The sequence below is a fragment of the Rhinolophus ferrumequinum genome, chromosome 16, assembly GCF_004115265.2.
Source record: "Rhinolophus ferrumequinum isolate MPI-CBG mRhiFer1 chromosome 16, mRhiFer1_v1.p, whole genome shotgun sequence".
NCBI lineage: Eukaryota > Metazoa > Chordata > Mammalia > Chiroptera > Rhinolophidae > Rhinolophus > Rhinolophus ferrumequinum.
In genome coordinates this window covers 65,264,752-65,286,516 of record NC_046299.1, presented here as the reverse complement: position 1 = coordinate 65,286,516, position 21,765 = coordinate 65,264,752, and the positions used below count along the sequence as shown (strand labels likewise).

At 40.0% G+C, this 21,765-nt stretch overlaps 1 pseudogene; it reads left to right on the top strand.

The window, feature by feature from the left end:
* The first annotated feature begins 13,674 nt into the window (after nucleotides 1-13,674).
* Nucleotides 13,675-18,209, top strand: LOC117035882 (eukaryotic translation initiation factor 2A-like; annotated as a pseudogene).
* The last annotated feature ends 3,556 nt before the right edge of the window (nucleotides 18,210-21,765 follow it).

Genomic DNA, 21,765 nt, shown 5'->3' with positions numbered 1-21,765 from the left:
CTCTCTACTTTCTTCTGTGCAGTCTCACCCTCCTCTGCCCACAATCAATGTGGGAACTACTCACAATGTGGGAACTGCTCACAATCAATGTGTACTTTCCCTTCTCACTCTTGTCGTGATTGATGCCATCCAACCACACCTGTCACTTACCACCCACAACCAGATGACGCCCAGATGAGTACCTCCAGCCAGAACCCTTCACTGAGCACTGGATCTGGACCTCTCACTACCTCCTTTCTATCTCCTCTTCGATGACCAGGAACTCTCAAGTCAACAGTTCAAAGACTGAAAGCACCACCCACTCCCAACAACCTGCTCATCTTTCTCTCCATGAATGGCAGCACCCTGCACCCACTTCCGCGAGGCACAACCCTTACCACATGCTCTGCTTCACTCACTACCTCTACAGACACCACTGTCACCAACCACTGCCACATACCTGCAACAGTGACGGGAATCCTCACGCCGTGTAGTGGCATCCAGCTGCCCATGCCTTTATTGATTTATTGATTCACTTCATCCACTCACTCTTTTGATAAATATTTGAGTGCTTACTAGTACACTGTTTTTTTTTAAAGAAGTGCAGCTGTATTTTTGTCATGTTGATTCTAAGTAATTTCAAGCACTTAATTTAAATGCAAAGTATATTTAGATAACATTTTATTGTCTCCAAAGACTTTTCTCATTTCTTATAACAACATGGTGGAGTAGAAAAGCAGGGATTAATATAATCATTTTTCACATGAGTCAACTGAATCCAACCTACCCAAAGTTGCACCACAAATTCCCATCAGAGCAGGGAGGAAACTCGGATGGCAGGTCTCTATGCTCACTCTTCTATCAGCTCCACTGTGCTCCCTCCACCAACTCACTAAGTCTCAAGTTAATTGATCCTTCCTCCATAACAGAGTGCTGGGCCTGTCTGCAGAGTTTCTGACTCAGCAGGTCTGGTGTGGGCCCAAAAACCTGCATTTCTAACAAGATCCCAGTGATCAAGGGACCACATTAAAAACTACTGATGTGGGCTAACCCTTTCACCGGTGCTCTTGTCCCCAGTTCTTTTCACCTCCTTGGAGGAGAAACTTGACCCTCCCTATGCTTTTTCCCTTGACTTACCTTTGAGCAGAGGGGGGCACCTTTCTTCCCTACAAGGGCTGTCATTCATATCCTGGATGTTGGTGATAAGCAATTGTGCCCACAAAGAGGCTAATTGGTTCTCAAGTTTTTACTGACCAAACAGAGAGACTTGTTGCATTGGGCACTTGTCAAATCCCACTGCCATAACCACACTACCTCTCAGACTTGTTCAAACTGTGACTGAGGTAAACAAAGTTTATGGCAATTTAGAGACTCTTGTCCATCCATTTCTCCAGATACCCTAAAAGATTCATTCCTGGATTGAGCTGAACCAGCTGAGAGCCCCCACCTGATTGCTGGCCTCACTGTGTGTCTTCCTCTGCACAAGGCTCTGGGAGGCACTGGTTCAGCGACCTGAGCATTGGGCTGAGACATCGGTGCATACAGGGCGCCTGAGCGGAAACCACCTCTGAGAACCATGCTATATGTGCTGATGGATGCGCCCATCACAGAACATGGCAGTCTCATCACTAGTACCATGGGGAAAGTCTCTCCTGATTGGTGCTCAGCATTGGTGTGCTTTCCTGGTGAAGATGCCTTGGCTTTGCCTCATGGACACTGCAGCTCTTGTCACCAGTTGTGATTGTCCCTCCTCTTTGGTCAGTGGGGACCTCAGCACCACCTCTACGGCCTTCCATGAGGTCTGTGGCCATGAAGACTCTAAATCGTCCTGACCCTCCTGCCTTTATTGTCCCCTCGTTTCATTAGTACACTTACTTGGAATGTGTGGTATTTCGTTATGCTATATGACAGCACTCAGCCGTTCACAAAGCATGAGAGATATAGGGAAATGGGTGGCAAGGTGGACAGACAGTTGAATGGGCAGAGATGAGCACACTAGCAGGTGCTGTAGTAGCCAGTGGCAGATATTCTCCCAGCACACGAGCTGCAGCTCAGCACAGTGACAATGAGGGCCCATGGTCCACCCTCTGATTCTGTTTCAGACCTTAAGATGTCATGTTGGGTGTCCAATGTTACAGACACCAGATGTACGATTTTTTCTAGTTAAATTAGCTTAATAAATTAATTAATTCATTAAAAAAAAACTCCAAACAAGCTATGAGCTTTGTATACTCATATTTCTTGGCAGTGTTGTAATTGGTACAATCTTTTTGCAAAGAAATTTGTCAATATACAGTAAAGTAAATATAAGTGTCTTTACTGGTCTTCATATCTATAGTAAATAGAAAACCTCAAATTCTCGTGATGCTGCTCATCATAGCAGCATTATCGTTAAATAATGAAAAAGCTGGGTAAACAATGACACAGACTTATACGTAATATTACAAAGTAATTAAAAGTATTGGTCAACAAAACTATAGAGCCACATGGAAAACATAATTTAATATTAGATAAAATCAAGCACATAAAAATGATTGTGTGACATGAGAACAACTATGATAAGAAAAAATTACTGGAAGAAGTAATAATGGTGTTTATGTGGTGCTGAGATTTGCAATAATTATTTCATCTTGCGTCGTTTTTCAAAAACATTTTATCACATGGTCACATTATTTTACTGTGGAAAAGCACGTTAAATAGATTTTAAAATGTTGCCATTGAGAGCACGAACTCAAACTGTCCGGGAGGATTAGTAGGCAATCCCCAGGCCTAGGGTCAGGGCAGATGCAGAGAGGCCAGAGGCAGAGAGAAGGAAACAAGAGCACAACCCGGCTTCTGCGTGGGCACTTCCTGCCGGGTCCACAGGGGTCGGGGAAAACGAATGTCCTGTGTGCTGGAATCTCCATGTGTCCATGGGGTAAATCTGACACACCAGCTGCAGGTCCGAAGCTTATAGAACACGTGGCCCTGTCCTCTAGGCTGCAGTCTGGACTTTTCAAGCGATCACAGAAACCAGCTGGCAAATACAGCTGAATCATATATTTGAAAGTAGGATGCAACACGTGTCAATCCAGGTGGCTTTGATTTTCAGAATCTGGGGAAATAAATATGACTGAATAGGAAACATTGTCTGTGTGAAGATCACAGAGAGACTGTAGAGAACCACCTCAACCTTCAGGCCCAGGTCCAGGGAGATGGGCAGCAAGCATCTTTCCCCCTCATCTCCTTCTGAATGTGATATTGTGAGACCCAGCAGCTCTGAGAGGATTCTATACTACGTGGAACACAGACATGTTTAGGTTCTTAGTGAGGTTCAGGGCCTCTCTCTGAATATTTTCTCCTACTCCTTACCAGTGGCGTAGCTTCTGATATGTCTTGTTTTAAAGGGAAGCTCTCTGCTTCTGGAACTCAAAGTTGTCAACTGGCTTTCCTGGACAATCCCAAGTAGGCTGGATGCTGCAGAATCACCTGGGCCCAGCAAAATTAATCATGATGAGGAGCATCAGAGACTTGGGAACTCTAGGAAGCCTAGGCCGAAGATGAGCTCTTAGCAGTGGCTGCATTTTCCAAGGGGAGTTCCATCCTCTGAGAAAAGAATTAGAGGCTCCCTCAATAAACATGGTCCTGGTGCTGCCTGCCCTTGAGAAGGAATGGAGAGAATATAGCCACCGTGACCTTTGCAGCCATGACCAGGCCCCATGAACCTATTTGATTCAGTATTTACTCAAGTCCTTTGCAACCAGTCTTATGCTCCAAGGGTTCTGAAAGCAAATGTCACAAACATTTGGCATCTCATTCTTTTCCCTCCTGTGCTCCTTAAAGCGCCACCCCCCAAAGTCAGGCATCAGCTACCCACATTGCCCCTAAGTGGCCAATAGTTACACCTGGCTAAAGGACGGATGTCGGCCCTGGCTTTAACGACCTGCAGGATTTGACCTGACATCCTGCCTGCATTCCAAGGGTTCCTACATCTCCAACCAAACCACGCCACTCTTAATGAAATCTCTGGACAGCAGGAACACTTGTTTTAACTCTGAATTTCCTTGAGGGCAGAAGGTGACTTTCCTCACTGTCCCCAGCTAAGTCCTCCAAACTTTCTTGCCTTTTTTTTCCCCCTAGGTTCAATCTTTTCAGCCTCTTAATCATTTCTGGGACCATTCCCAAGACTTTCTCTGGTTTTCTAACTCTCTCCTAAAAGCCTTCCTTTCATGCTAAATAAAATCAAGCTGAAACATTCCTTGGACCCAGAAGTCTCCAGTTTTGCATGGCCTGCAATCTTTCAAAAATGAAAAAAAAAAAAATCCTTTGAGGAATGAGTCAGAGGCATTAAAGTAACTCACTGGGCAGTGGATTGTCTCTGCAGGCTTGATTCCTTGGCCCTGCTCTAGACATTTCACATACTGGGGAAAGGGCTGAAATGTTAATGCCTTGGGACCCTGCCACAGTTTACAGAAAGCACCTTCACCTTCAAAAGCTTCCGTGTTAATCAGAAGTGATTAAAACCAGGTCCTCGCCAAAGGCGTTCTTTCACAGCTCTGAACAAGTAAGGGAAAGCAGAGATAATTATCTAGTCAGCTCAGCTGAGATTTGCTCCTTTCTATAAAAATATACATGCTGACAAAACAACAGCTGTAGATTTACAATTTGTCTGATTTGATCACCTTTCAACACATGAAAACCTGGCTTATATACTCCATTACAGGGGATTCTATGGGAATTGTCATTGAAGACCAGACTTGATTTCTGGGATCAAGATCAGAAATCAAGCTTGGAAGTCGCCTTGAAAACCACCTCCAAGACTCAACCTGAATGCTCTGCCCCCAGGCAGAAGCGCCCCCTGGTGTCTGCATTCCCGCAACCCCGTGGTTGACTCTCACAGTACATCGTGGACTATGTTGTGATGTGTGCATCTGTCTACTTCACCCAATCATCCATGAGTTTCTTGTATTTCAGTGAGAATCACTGAGGGCTTCTCCCTGGAAAACCAGGAGAGATTCTCTTTCTTTTAAAGAGACACGCAAAAGGAAGAGTTGGCTTCTTCTTTTCCATCTAGACACAGCAGTGCTCATCCCGGCAACTGACAAGGCGAGTAGTTGTAAGATAGGTCAAAAGGCAACTCTCTTCACCGGCAGAGTTCAACCCAAGAAGTCCCAACTTCTTGATGCCAGATGAAGTGAGAAGACGCTCCTGACCAGAACCTTCAGTCATCCAGTAGCACCCGCCCTCTTTCCAGACAGGCCTTAGGAAAGGACATTTTCAACCTTATTAGAAATTAAAAAACGAACAAACAAAAGAAAAAGCAGAATAAAAGTCAAAGTCATTACCGTTTCCTATACAGTCGACATGACCAGCCTGCCCTTGCCACGCCCCTCCCAAGCTTCCATCCCATCACCTGTCTCTCTCATTTCCTAACACTCTTCTCCTTGTACTCTTTGCTCGACTCATGGTGGTCTCCTTGCTGACATCCCAGCTCAGCGCCTTGGTGCATGCTGTTTCCCCTGCCAGAGATACTCTGCCCTGCTATCCATAGGATTTCCCCCCTCATCTCCTTCAGTTCTTTGTTTAAATGTTGCCTTTCTCCATGAGGACTTCTCTCAGCAACTTATTTAAAACTGCATCTCTCCCCCCACCCTCCCCAGATCCCCTCATCTCCTTTCCCTGATTTACTTTTCTCCATAACACTTATCACCACCTGACTTACTTTGTACTTTCCTTTCTTTGTATGTCTCCCAATATCAGAAGGCAAGGCTTCAGGGGAAAAAAAGGGGGGGGGGAATTTTTGTCTGTGTTGTTACTACTTCATTTCCAGCATAAATACATATTTGTAGAAGAGAGGGAGGAGAATAAATGAGCAAATTTTCAACAAAGGTGGTTTGAATCACTAAATGAGAACCCATAAAGTGGTTCAAAGAATAAAGTTCTGGTCATAGACAAAGCATATTGTGAGACAGCTCAAAGGGAAAGAAACAGGAGAGGGAAAACGGCACTTTTCTTGGTGTGAAACAGCCTTGTTCTCATCCCTCCATGTGAATGTCCCCTGTCACAGCTCTGTGATGAGCTGAGTAGCACCAAAAGGCCGGTGATCTGAGCGTGGAGGAAAGCACTCTGGGCAGGGCCAGGAGACACTGGGCTGGTCATAGCCATGCTTTAGATCTAAGATTTTCCTACTGTGAAATAAGAGGACTGATACCATTAAGATTTCAAATGTTTTCAGGAACTGAGTTTTATATGTACAACTATGATATTTCTATTTGGAAAAGGGACTTCATGAAGATTAAACAGGTTCATTGCGTTTAAGACACACCTCAGTAGCACTCTCTTGTGTATTAGCATACAACAGGAGAATGATCACCATGTCGGATTAGGACAGATTCATGAATCCTTTGTTGATCCTGGGATACATTTCCATGTAATTTCTTAGCTAACCTGGGATTGCTGACAACAAATTCTCGAGGGGGTCATGGAAGCATAGAAAGGCTAAGCAAGTGTTCAGAGTCAGATGGGGAAAACACACAGTTAATATTCCATCTGCTGTATCCTGATCTAACTTGAGTAAATACTTGGACTTGTAAGGCATAGCCTTTCAGGAGGTGGTGTTGCTTCAGAAAAATAAAATAAAATAAAAATTGCCACAACTCTGCTTTTCTTCACCAAATGTAGCCTAAATACAAGGGGTCTCTAAAAGACAACAGGAATGACAGACAAGTACCAGGCAGAAACCATTAACCCAATGCCCTATCAGCCCAGGTGGCTCCAGGCTCAGGCACTCCATCTCCATCCACCAAACCATTATGATGGATAAGAAAGGCCTGTCCCCAAAAGACAGACATTTGAGATTCTAGGTCATGCCCTCATGTCACCTTTTAAGAAGAACCAGCTTGAGGCCAGAGGACTGTCTTTGAGATTGTTTCCTATCCAAAGGGGACTTGCCAGCCTCACGTTGTTCTGTGACTAGTGGGCTCATTTAATATGCAACAAAATCAAAGGACAATGGTATGAGGTTTTAGTGTTGTCATTGCCTTAACTTATAGGAATTATCATCACTCCCAGAGAAGACAACTAATTTCAGATATCCCTAGGTTCAATGCTGTCCACTTCCTCTGCTTCCTGCCTTCACAACTTACCTTGCTGATGTTCTTTAAGAGAGGCCTAAGCATATGCCTTGCTCCAACTAACTGATTGAGAAGCCACAGTTTCTATGTTCCTAGATAAAAACTGTCCAGTATCTGAAAATACTCACAGAGGATCAAAACTCTGCACTTATTATCAGTGAACCACTTAATATAAGAAGCCACTCTGAGTGCAATGGAGATGCATAATAGAATATCTAAGTTCTTTTGAATGAGAGACCAGGACACAGAGAAAAGAAATAATATTTTACCTGATTAAATCAACTAAGGAAAGAAAACAATCACTACAAAGTAAAAAAAAAAAAAAAAAAGTAGTACATGAAATGAAAAAAATAATTGCTCTGCATCAGTATTTGAAATCAATGTAAATGGGCTGAATTTTATTATCCAAATGTAAAGCTATTCAGATAGGGCAAAATTAAAATTGATCAGTTTCTTCTAGACAGAAGAAACACAGTAAAAACAAAATGATGGAGGACTTCTACCTCCACAATGATGCAGTAAATATACTTATTTCTATTCCTCTTGCTGAATACAGCTGAAAACTGGACATTATACAACAAATATAAAAAGACTGAAAAGTAAAGAGAAAAAGGCATACTGGTTATGGACCTCAGAAGCCAAAGTGAATTTCTTGGATTTTCTTTTGGTTTCGCATATCCTAGACGGGGTACTAGAGAAGATAGCAACCTTGAAGTGCCAAGAAGTACAGAAAGAAATAGCCCCCCGCAAGAAAAGGCTGTTTTCCGTAGCCAAAGGAGAAGAATTGGGGTGGCTTCACAAGACAGAAAAGGTTTTGACAATAACAGTTCTGCTCCAGCCAAACACCAGAGGAAAAATTTAAAAAGCAGCCCCACTAAATCTTAATTACAAAAAGAAAATACATAGAAGAAATATGAAAAGAGACTTCAGGAACACATGGGACTATAACTAAAGAGCTAATGCTTATGTCAGAAGAAGAGGAGAAAGGGGGTGAGACTGAAAAAGTATTAAAAAAATAATGGCAGAAAATTTCACAAGTGTGGAAAAATATATAAACTTACATATTCAAGAAGCTGAACAAACTCCAAACAGAATGAAACCAAAGGACACTCATATCAAAATACATTATAGGCAATTTTCTGAAAAATGAGAGATAAAGAGAGAGTCTTAAAAGCAGCCAGAGGGTAAGAATAAGTTTTCCCCATGCTTGGGAAAAACAATTCAAATGAAAATGGATCTCTCATCAGAAACCATTGAAGTCAGAAGGAAGTCACACATATATGATATAATACCTAAGAAGGACTAAAAAACTATATATAATATAAGAAAACAAACTGGAAAACACTATAGATAAGTGAAAATGGAATTCTAAAAAATGTCAAATCACCCACAGGAAGTGAATAATAAGAAAATAGAAAAATAAAATGTAGAACAATCAGAAACCAAAAATTAAATGGCACACTTAAGCTCTAACATATGAACAATTATTATAAATATAAATTATCTAAATACATCAATTTTTAAAAAACACAGAGATTTGCAAGGTGGATTAAGCCAAAAATATTATCTAACTGTACATTATCTATAAAACAACTCACTTCAGATACAATCACATAGGTAGGTTGAAAGTAAAGGATGGAAAAAGTGTACTTTGCATACAATTAATCAAAAATAAATAGGGAATGATTACATTAATATCAAACAAAGTAGACTTCAGAGAAAGAAAATTATCAGGGACAGAGAGATACATTACATAATGATAAAATGGTCAATATGCCAAGAAGACATAACAATCCTAACCTGTAGACACCAAACAACAGACCTGCAAAATATATGAAAGAAAGGCTGATATAACTCAAAGGAGAAATAGACACTTCTACAATTATAGTTACAGGCTTCCACACCCCTCTCTCAACAATCAATAGAAAAATTGGGTAGAAAATCAGCAGAATATAGAAGTCAACAGCATGAGCAATTAACAAGACCTATTTGAGATATATAGAACACCACCCCAAAACAGCAGAATACATCCTTTTCAAGAATTTGCAGAACATATACCAAGATGACCATACCTGACCCATAAAACAAGCTTAACAAACAAATTTTAAAGATTTAAATTATGCAGATTATTCTCTGACTCCAGTGGAATCAAACTAGAATTCAATAAATGAAAGATAATAGAAAAATCTCCAAACACTTGGAAATTAAACAACACACTTCTAAATAACCCAAGGGTCAAACAAAACAAAACATAATTCCAGAATAAATGAGTTAGTTCAGCAAGGTCACAGAATAAAAGATAAGCACACAAAAATCAATCATAGTTCCATATATTAGCAATGAACACATAGAAACCAAACTTACAAATACAATGCAATTTACAATAGCTCTCCCCAAAGTGAAATAGTTAGATGGAAATCTAACAAATAATGTACAGGACTTGCATACTGAAAACTACAAAACACTAATGATAAAACAAAACATGATCTCAATAAATGGAGAGACTCACTGTGTTTATGGATTAAAAGGCTCAACACAGTAAAAATATCAATTCTCCCCAAATTCAAAAATAAGGTTAATGAAACTCCTATCAAAACTCCAGGAAGAACTTTTGTAGATATAGACAGACATATTCAAAAGTTTATATAAAATGCAAAGGAACTAGAACAAATAAAGCAATTTTGAAAAAGAAGAATCAAGTGGGAAAACTTACATACTATATAGCTTTATTACTCAAGGGTATATTTCATTTTCAGAGGGATAAACACATAGATCAATAGAACAGGACAAAAAGCCAAAAAAGAGTCTCATAAAGTACAGTCAACACTTTTTTTTGTTTGTTTTACAAATTGAAAAGCATTTCAATTTGTTGTCTTTGCAACAAATGCCTCCAGAGCAATTGGGCATCTTTAGGTAAAAAAGTTGACCTGAACTTAAACCCGATACCATATACAAAATTAATTCAAGATACATCATAAATTTAAATGTAAAAAGTATAAAACTTTTAGAAGGTAGCATTAAAAAATCCATTCCTAGAAGTTGGTGAACAGTTCTTAGACGTGGAACCAAAAGCATGATCCATTTTCTTAAAAAATCCATATATTGGACACTACTAAAATTAAACAGTTTAGCTCTGTGAAAGCTAAACACTTTATCTTCTAACAGGATAAAAAGACAAGAGACAGACTTGGAAAAAATATTTGCAAACCACATATCCGACAAAGGCCTCATATCTAAAATTTATAAAGAACTCTGAAAACTCGACAGTAATTAAAAAAAAAATTCCAATTAGAAAATGAGGAAAGACAAGAGATTTAATCAAAAGCAAACAAGCACACAAAAAAATATCAACATTAGTAGCCACTAGGAAAATGCAAATTAATATCAGTGACATATACTGCACATCTATGAGGATAGCTAAAATTAAAAAAAAAATAGTAACAATCTCAAATTGTAGCAAGGATGTGGAGAAACTATATATCTCATACATTGCTAGTGGAAATGTAAAATGTTACAGCCACTCTGGAAAATAGTTTAGCAGGTTTTTATAAAAATAAATAAATATACTCTTACTATATAACCTAGCAACTGCTCTCCCAGTCATTTATCCCATTGAAATGAAAACTTATGTCCACACAAAAACTTATGTGGTTGTTTTCAGCTGCTTTATTTGTAATAGCCAAAAACTGGAGAGAACTTAAATATTCTTCAACGGGTAAATAGTCAAACAAACTGTGGAACACCCATACCATGGAATCCTATTCAGACAAAAAAAAAAAAAAACAGAGAGAGAGAGAGATGAACTATTAACACATACAACTCAAATGGATCTCAAAAACCCTGAGGGAAAAAAAAGGCCAATCAAGATATACTATATGATTCCATGTATATAAAATTCTTGAAATAACAAAATTATAGAAATCACAGATTAGTGGTTGCCTGCACTCAAGGATGATGAGGCAGAGGGGAGTAGAGAGGACTACAAAGATTCCACATGAAGGTAATGTTTGTGATGATGAAACAGTTCAGTACCCTGAATGATTTGGTGTTTATACAAATATATACCAGTGATAAAACAACATAGCACTACACATAAATGTGTACCAGTGTCAATTTCCCTATTCTGATTAGGTAAGAGGTAACCATATGGGAAACTTGATGAAGGGAACAAAGAATCTCACTGTGTTATCTTTGCAACTTCCAGTGAAATTATCATTATTTCAAACTAAAAATTTTAAAAAATGCAAGAAAAAAAAACCCACAATGACAAAAATGAGATATGGGCACAGATATAATAAGTAGACTATAACACAAAAGAAATAGGGTTAGTCAAAATGAAAATCAGATTAGGTAGAATTTACTGGCAAAAAAATTTAATTGAGACAATAGCACCAATAACAAAAGATATGATCCGTAAGATATACATATTCATTAACCATAAAACAAAACTTGATGGAAATACTTTTAAAACCTTTCAAAAGCAGCTGAATCATAGCAGAAGATTTTGATATATTTCCTTCACTTCGGGTATAGAAGATTGTACCAGACATAAAAACGTTAGATCAAGGTAACAATACAATCAGGGAACTTGATTTCATGAATATATAGAAAGGTGTCTGCTACAGCCCTACAAAGAATGTTTTCTTGTCTTCATGAAATACTTACAAAAGCAAACCATGCAATTGATCGCAAATAAAATCTCAATTAATCTCCAGAAAAGGGAATTGCAGAAGTTCTGTTTGTAACCATTATTCAATAAAACCAAATACAACAACAACAAAAAATAACTAAAATATCCATTTGAAAATTTAAAAATCATCTCTATCCCCTGAGTCAAAGAAGAAATTACATATAGAATATTACTTATAATTTAATGAAAAGGAGACACTTTCATATCGATATCTATGTTCTACAACTTAAACTGAATTCAAGGACAATGTTTGGCTTTAAGTATTTTTATACTTTTAAAAGGCCAACTAAAAATAATTAAGCCAACCACAAAATAACATGCTGTATTTCTATGAAAACATGTGGAAGGGAACACAGAAAATTCTAACAGTCATCCCTGTAAAAGAAGCTGGGATTGAAACTGATGGTTGAAGAAGACTTTAGTTAATCTATAATGCTTGAAGTTCAACCATGAGTACACTCACTATTTATGAAACAAATCCATAGGTTTTTAAAATAAGAAAGAAATATATATATATATATTCTAGTCAAGACAGCAGAGTAGGTAAGTGCTGTGCTTGCCTCCTCTCACAACCACCTCAAAATTACAACTAAACTACAGAACAACCATCATTGAGAATCACCTCAAGTACAGCTGAACAGAAGTCCTGTAACTAAGGACACACAGAAGGAGCCAAGTTGAGACTAGTAGGAGGGTTGGAGACATGGGACAGGGTGGTCTCCAACCCATGTGTAGCATTTACAAATAGGGAGGGATGTCCCTGCAGAGGTGCCCCTGAGGAGCAAGGAACCCCAACCTCACACCCGACTCCTCAGCCCAGGGCTCCAATGCCAGAAAGAGAGGTCGCCGTAACTCAAAAGTGCTCAACTTTCAATCCCAGCTCCATCACTTAGTTGTTTTGTGGCCTGCACCAGTGAATCTCGCTTAGATTAAATTCGCTCCTTCTAGAATTAGGATAAGAATAAAAACACCTCTCAGAGTGGCTGTGAAGATGAACCATTTATATGAAATCATAGGGTATATGTTTGTACACAGGCACATACACACATACACACGTGTGTGTGTGTGTGTGTGTGTGTGTATTTTTAAAAACAGACATGAAAGTGGTTCTAGACTATTAAAAGTGATTATCTTAGGATACTATGAATTCAGATAGTGTGAATTTCTTCTTCATAGAAAGAAGAACCAGGGTCACTCTCTGGTTGTCCCTTGTCCTCAGGGCAGTAGTTCCTGGTCCCCTGAAGTCACCTGAGAAATGATGCCTGCAGTTGTTCTACAGGCAGTTGAGGATGGAGGATGCTCTAGGGACAGTCAAGCACGTATTTTGGTTGGGAACACCTGAGTGACATGAACTTGCTACTGAGAATTGTCCCCGAGAAATGATGCATTTTGTTTTCCCACATCTGGGGCCACTTCAAAAGCCTTCATGCTGCACTTTCTAAATACCTTGAAGGAAGACTGTGTCTTCAGCCAAGTCAGCCAATGACTGGCTGGGTGAGAGTCCCCACAGGGTATTTCTGGAACCTCCAGCTGAGTCCTCAGAACCTAGTATTCCCTGTGGCCCAGAACCAGGAGGCAGGACTGCCTTTCCACCCTGTGCCAGTACTGCCCAGTAGTTATGCAGAAGCCAAAGGAGGCCAGGGACGTGGGAGCTGAGCTAGGGTTCCATTCAACCTTAAAAGAAAATCCAAGTGTTTCTGCATGCCCCTAAGAAGTGGGGAAGCCCTTGTAGCCTCCATGGACACAATCAATGCATTACTTAAAAGTTGGTTGTCAATCAAATGTTCTCACATCCAACCCTATTCAATGGTATGTAAATATCCCCCAAAGACTCTATTGACTCTCTTGGGAGACCACAGTCAACCTAGCAAACAGATTGGCTGCAGAGCAGAAATGGAGCTGCAGTGGAAGGAAAATGGGGATATAAAATGTGCTTGTGGGACGAGGGACTGGCTCCCAGAACATGGACCACCAGCGCAACCCGAATCAGCCACCACGCCATCATATGGAACAAGGAATCAGAAAACATCCGTAAGAGAATATCTATTTAAAAGTCTGAACCTAGTGTTAGTGTGGTGGTAACTATTCTCCCAGGAGTGTGTATGTGCGTGCATGTGTTGTATGTATATACATATAATATTTGTGTCTGAGTCACTTTTCACTTAATATTTAACTTTGATTCTCCCTTCTGTATAGATATCAACTTAGCTTATCCTGCCTCAGCTGCCAGGAGAATTAGGAGTTCACTACAGGGTGAGCTATTAGGTTGGTGTTTCCTGATTTATGGTCCATTTTCAGCTGAGGCCCAGAGCTCAGAGCCTGTAGACATATCTTCCTTCTCCTCCACACACAGAATGGACAAAGGGAAGCTACACAGAACTCAGCAGGATCCCCGCGGTCCTTCCCTCCAAGTCTCCTGTGTGGTCCTCTGCTCCCAGCCCTGTGCTCTGAGCTCGGTGGCTTAGGAGCTCTCTGGGAAAACTTGTCCCTTCCCTCTGGGCTGAATCCTAGAAACTGCTGGCTGCAATGCCTCGTATCATCCAAAACTGTCTTTATGTCTCAGCACTGTTTAGGGCATCATTTTCCGTTTTCCAACCCCTTTACAGATCTTTTTCAATTTCTTCATTTCAAAGATGAATACATGGACGCAATTTACCATTGTGAAACTGGAAAATGTGAGTTCTTAAAGCAAGGTGGAAAGACAAAAGGGCTTGTTCATAGACTCAGATCCGTGAAAGATCATGATTTAACTGGAGAATCTTAAGAACTTGGGTAGCAGAAAGAACAGAGGTTAGAGGCAGGAACATTCACTCAACAGCATTTACAGAGTACCTTCTGGGCACCAGGCTTCTGTCAAGAGGCAGGGATGAAGTGAAAGGGACAGAAGGTGCAGGACTTTGCGTCTCCCACACGATATTTCTTCTGCGGTGTAAGGGTCTCCTGGATAACTGTATTTGAGTGGCCAAGACATGTGACAGTCGATGGCCCTGACCAGAGGTGCCATCCTTGCCCAGCTTCACAGACAAGAGGAAGCAGCCATAGAGGTCAGAAGAAAGAGCTCAGACAACTGTGAAATTTCAATAAAAGTCAATTTTTAAATAGAGATATCAGATCAGAAACTCAAACAGAGAGCACTTAAGAGCAAGGAAGTGCATAAAACAAGAAAGTACTGAACTCAGCGTGTTTTGGATGGGGAGAGTTATGGCCAAGTTATGGCACAATCAAAGTGCTTTGATTGTGCTTTTAGTGCCTGGGAAAGGTTATAAATAGCTGAGGAAAGGGATTCTCCCATCTGCTGTTACACACACACACACACACACACACACACACACACACACATTTTAACACTGTCTTAATTTTTCAGATGTTTCCAAAGTTTAAAACAAATGAGTTACTCAGATGCAGATGTGGAGTGTGCCAAGTTTTCACCAGCAGTGAGCTAAACACCAAAGGACCTAAAAGCATGAATGTGTGAAGCAGCTTCAGGACACAAACCAGGACTCTGGCCCTTGGTGGAAAAGAGAGGGTCTCCCACTCAGCCAGGCGCCTGGGAGGACAGGCACATGAGGGAGGGTTCCTGTGGAGGAGCCTTGCTTCACTACTTGGACAGAGCACCTGGACACGTGATTTTGAATATCCACTCCTCCTGGTGTGCCCAGACAGCTCCTTCCGTGGGCGGGGCCCAGCAGTGAGGAGAGGGAACTCGGGCAAGTCAGGACAGCATCCTTTGTTTCTCATCCAGGCTTATCTTTGGGACCTGAAGGGTGGCAGTCAGATCTGGAGGGATGCTTTCCACTTTACACTCAGTCTTAAGAGGCGCGTTCTCCAAAGGGAAGGGTCAGGGTTAGCCCTATGAGGAAAGACAGCAGGCGCATTTGGAGGCAGGTCTTGATGGCTGCTGTGGCAAGTTCTCTTGCTTCTCTTCCAACCATTTCCACTGCTGCTCATACCTTCCCAGGTTGACCACTTGACAAGCTTCCAGGCAGCTCTGGCCCCAGACGCTGGCTAGCTTGTGACCCACTGATTCACAGAGTTCCGCAACTGCTATGCCCTTCCTGGCATGGCCTCCCCTTTTGCACAGGAGTAGGAGACCTGGTCAGAGGGAAGATCAGGTCAGAGACTCGCTTTTGTTTCAATCTAAATCACAAACAAGGAAAATCAGAACTTTCTCTCTCATTCAGGGCTCACCATCCCCAGGCTCTTCTTTTTCAGTGAAAAAGACAAGCCGAGAGAGATATTTCAGGATCCCACAGTCATGCTGTCTTCCACCTAGACATGGTTCATCCTCGTTCTGGAATTGATCAAAGGAAACCTAGTTATAAACAATGCTGCCATGTGAACAGGACCAGGAGGGAAGATGGGGAAGAGATGTTCTGTGGTCAGGCGCTGCTACATCATGTCTGGGGGGCACTTGCAGCAGGATTAACAATAGAAATATGCATTTACTGATTCATTCACCTATTTACTCCTCATTCAGTAGCTGTTTACTGAGCACACTGGGCACTAAGAGCTAGCGAAGGGACAAAAGTCCATTCATTTGACAAATATATACTGAGCACCTACTATGTGCCAGGCTCTGTGCTACATACAGGCTGGGAATCGGTGGTGAGTGAGACCAGGAAGCTTCCTTCCCTCACAGAGCCTACATTCTTCTTGGGAAGTGTTTCCAAGACCCTACCGTCAGTGTATGAACCCATCTGAAGGTCCAAATGACGCTCGATAGTGAATGGATCCGAATTTTACACAAAGCACAATGTTTCCAAGGGAATCTCGGGAAAATTGCAAAATCTATACCTTTAGTAAGTGTAGGACCTTGTTTGCTAAGGCAAGGAAAAAACAATAAATATTATCAATTCACTAATACTGGATTACTACACTCTTCTGACCTCCAAAGGCAGTTTAACTTATCAAAACAAACAAAAAATGTGGCCTGGCAACAGAGAAGCCTTACCCTCCCGCATGCATGTACCCCTAGGAGACTCGAAATGTAGTTCTATAATGTGAACTCTGGGACGTGCTTGAAGTCTTTCAACCAGAAAAAAAATGCAAAATTGGTAACCATCCTGCTCAGATGGTGAAACTATTTGTGCCTGAAATGTTAGCAATGAAGCTCACTTGTTTAAAGACAGTTTTAATAAAATTGCAAGTAATTTGCATTTCCAAGAAATTAATCATTGTCTATTATCACTTGAATACAAGGGAACTCTATGCTCCAAAGAGTAAGAGTGTTCTTCCATTTGTTAGATTTTATCTGTACCCCAACTTTAGTGGACCTCATGCAGCTGCCGACAACAATTGTTCCTCTAAGGTTGATAAGGTTGTGATGCTACCGAATGAAAAAGGTATTGCTGCATTATAATAGCTAGAAGAGATTTGACAAGACAGGAACTTCCTACTACAGGGTACAAATGATTCATTAGCTGCCAGCAAGTAGAGAAAGTGCTGAATCCATTCAATTACCAAAACATAGCCCCATTTATGATATAATTTGCAATTCTAGCTCTACTTAGTTTTATGGTATTTATGGTTTTATGTCTGCCAAAGTAACAATTTCAACTTGAAATGTGGTACTGTGTTTGACTTTGGAACTGGTGTTCTAAATGCAGTTTATTTAGTCCTCATAACCATATATTAATGTTAGCTGGATTTAGAAATCTGAGGGACAAATATAATCAAGGGATGTTTAAAAATACAAACTTATTTCTAAACCAGTAGCCTCTGATCCTACATGTTTAACTTGGTACCCAGATGGGTAGCACATTTTGACTACCATGCATGTTCCCAGGTTGTATGTTAATATTGGGTACAAGGTTTGACATGCCAGCTCTATCACAGCAGCCATTTATGTATGAACTATAATATTTCCAGCAAATCAATAGCTTACCAAAGGGTTCCAAGTGAAGTACCCAATGAGGAACTTAAATTTGCAATGGTTAATAGACTCCCAGATGTAAGAAAGAAACCAGTCACCAATTCCAAGCTGGCCTGAGGAGAAACTACCCCCAAATAAGAATAAGCAGGAAATGATAAGTCATTATGAAAAGCAGCCCTCAAAAATCAAAGGAAATATGAGGCTAAGAAAGCTGCAAAGCAGAAAATAGTAAGTGACAAGAACCAAGACATGGCACCTACCCTTGCCCCACAGAGTACACCATGAAATACTGTCTCTGTTAACATCTGGAGACCCTGAGACAGATGAAAACTTCAAGAACCTAAGAAGGCCTAAAAGCAATTGAACCTTGAAAGAACAAGCAGAAATTAAAACACCTAGAAAAAACAACGAGTTGGAGAAAATTTTAAAAGACACCATCCTTCTCCAGGAGCTGGAAGCTTTGGAATTAGTTCCTTTAAAGATTCACAGAGAGCAAGTTGTTAGCTTCAGTCAGTGGAAACACATCTTCTGCGTTAGACCCTGTAGAGCACCCTGAATGTCATCTGCTACTTGCGTATCCACACTTACTGCTCATCTGTCGCTCACCATTCATCCAAGCTTTGGCATATATGTCAAATTAGTTAATAATGTCCATCAATTAAATTGAATTTTCCTACCTTTCAATATATGTTATAGAAGAAAGATGTGAATTTCATAGCTAAGCTCAACAGACTAAAAGCCAAATATCATTCTTATTCAGTACTGTTTTTCATGTAAATGAATAATAGCATTTTAAATTAAAATAAATAAATACATTTCATTTTCTTCCTGTATATCTTTCCTTAGAATAGCCCATTAGACTGGTTAAAAGAAGTCAGCGCAAAATAAGTGTAGAGAACAAATTTGTTTCTGTGACTTTAGAATGAGTATTAGTCTCTTCCTTTTGAACTTGTACTAAGCTGTTCAACAGAAATTCAATACAGTAATTTTGTGCAAAACTGAATTGCTTTATAGTCCACTTCCTTCAGGAGTCTATTTTAAACCAAGACTTGGGCTCTGCTCTACCCAGTGAGGAGCCACCAGAAGAGTCTGAATATGTGCTTGGGTGTCATTTCTCCTTACAGAAAGGCGACCTCTTTGGAGGCCTGGGGTGGTCAGGGATGGAGCTGGACACAGATTCTGCTGTGCTGACCGTCTCATTTATTTCTGTATGTGTGTTTTGTGCCTCCCACAAGCTAAGCTTTGTCTAAATATCGTAAAATATAATAAAAAATAAATTCTATTTGGAGTTGTCAGGAAGAACATTATTAATACATGAGAAAGTTTCTAGCAGGTAACAGAACTTATAATAATGATGATGATGACGATATTAAAGTGGTAGAACGTGGAGAAGAGAATACAACGTGGTAGGAAAGGGATCCAGAGAAGCTGCTTTGAGAAACCAGGGAGGCGGCTCCGTCCACTCCTGACCGGTGATGCCACTTGGAGAAGAAGCCAGGAAGCTTCTGCTGCAGAAGAGTCCGGCAGAGGCAGAGAATGGTTGAAATCTGTGGGGAGGGCACTGCGTGACGCAGAGTGGTAGGTCTCCAGTGGTTTTCCTGTTTTCGGTTTTTATCTTGAATGCAAACTTGAGTTGTTGGCACTGTTGCAGGGCACAGATTTCTCTTTTAAACTTTATGTACTGAGCCTAGGGACACCCACGATCCATGTTCGCTACCTGTTCTAAATAACTATGGTGGCTCCCCCTGTGGGCCTTGGCGTTCTGCGGAAGGCAGGCAGTGACTGTGGCGTGCTCCTTAATGCATCATCGGTGACCAGGGACAAGGCAAACAGGCCTGTGATGCCTCAGGACACCTTTGGACAGAGGTCGTTGGGAACAAAATGGTGCTTAAAGCAACCGCTGGGGAGGTGGGACTCTCTTCCGAAGGGAAAGGGCAACTCAGGGATGGAAAAAAGGCTCTAAAGTCAACATGGAAAGACAAGGGCGGCTTCTGCACGAAGGAAGCTGGCCTCCCCGTTGGTCCTAGAGAAAGCCTTGGAATTCCTCGTCACAACAATGTAGCTCCGTGACCCATAGCCTTTCCTTAATTCCTTGGCTCGAGGAACTGCAGGAAAAGCCTTTGCTTTCCTGGGCTCCTGAAAAACTGTTTGAAGTCTGGTTCCTGTCATTGAGACACCTGTCATTGAGTTCCTGTCATCCTCTAAATCAGTTAATAACTAAATTATTTCTCGTTTTTTTCACCCAATTTTCTAATGTGCATGATGTCTCCAAATATGGATCCTCTTTGTTCCAGTTTCTTCAGCAAAAGAAATCTCAAGTCTTCTGTGTGTGAATGACAGAGGTGGCTATATAAACTGTGGTGCCAAGTGCAAAATGAAAATGTGAGTCCCTTTGTTCAAAAGCTGGAAAAAGTGCTGTTAAAAGTTCTCAAATAAAAAGTTTTTCCTTTGTTCCATGATCTGAACTATTCTGAAACCATTTAGGATTATGGATTCAAGTTTTTATTGTCATTAAATATTTTTAAAATAATATTTAGAATTCATAATTAACTATTTCTTTTGGCTAAGCACTACTCTCCATATCTCAGGTCTTCCTCAATTTAATTATCAATATTTTTGTTTTAGTTTGCTGGAATAGATTCCCCAGAAATTTCTGATTGGGCTTCTAATTGGTAAACTTTTTGAGTACCTAAAGAGCTTTTAAAAGAAAAACTATTTTTACCTTGTATTTAATTTTTTTTTCTTGGAATAGATTCTAGTTCAAAATCACAGTCCAACAACTTTGATGATAGTGCTGTACTGCTTTCAGAAATCCTTTCTTTCTTTTTGAGAAATATGATTCCAATCTGATACTCATTCCTTTAAAGAGAAACTACATTCTCTTTTGTTTTGCTTTGTTAGACTTCAGGACACTTTTTGCATCACTGATTTTCTGAAATGTCACCACGGTGTGTAGGTATGACTTCTCTGCCGTCCTACCTAACACCCAGTGGGCTGCCTCAATATGAGAACTTATGTCTGCCTTTCTAAAAATTTTATCATCTGTTATTTATTGCCTCCCTTCAACTCTTGTCTTGTTTGGTTTCCTTTTTTGTTTTTGTTTTTGTTTTTTTGCAAGTTAAATTTGGCAAAGTCTGAAACTCTTTAATAAACCCACTCCGTCTCCCAATGCTCCTTTAATCCTCCGATTTCTTTGTCTTTTGGAATGCAATTTTGAAAGAATTCTTTGTTGCCATCTTCCAGCTTACAAATTCAATTTTCAGCTATTTTAATTCTGCTCTTTAACCTGTTCTTTTATTTTGTTGATATTTTTTCTCCATATCTTTAAGGTTTTTTTGTTTTGTTTTGTTTTTAATCTTTTTTTTCTTTTTTTCACTTTTTTTATAAGTCAGATGGAGAAAGACAAATACCATATGATCTCACTTATCTGTGAAATCTAAAGAACAGAATAAATGAGCAAACTAAACAGAAATAGTTTCAGAGATAGAGAGAAAAAACTGATGGTTGCCAGATGGAAGGGGGATGGGGTTGAGGGGATTAGAAAGCACAAATTTGTAGCCACATATTACCATAGAGATATAAAAGTTTTGTTTTTAGTTATATATAAAATACTTTCATCTATTTCTGCAATGTTATATCATATATTAACATTAATTATACTTATTAGAAAGAATATCCTGGTACACTAAACTTTGTTTCTTTTTTTTTTTTTACATATTACATTAAGTAAATTTTATTTAATTGTTTGGATTTAGACTCATTTATCTAACTTTTTGTTTAGAAAGCAAATGGGTGAAGAAAAAATATATAATTTACATTTCAATTACCAGCAGAATATATGATATACAACTAAGCTAATTAATAGAATACTTATAATTATTCTGCTTTGTAGTTGTTGTTTTTTTTATTAGTTTCAGATGCACAAGAAAAAGTAATACTTAGACGTTTATCATTTATATCCCTCACACTGTGTGAACCCCTCCTACCCCCATCCACTATCCCTCTGACATCACACAGAGCCATTACATTTCCACTGTCTCTATTCCTAATGCTGTACTCCGCTTCTTGTAAGTATGTACATATACATACACACACACACACACACACACACA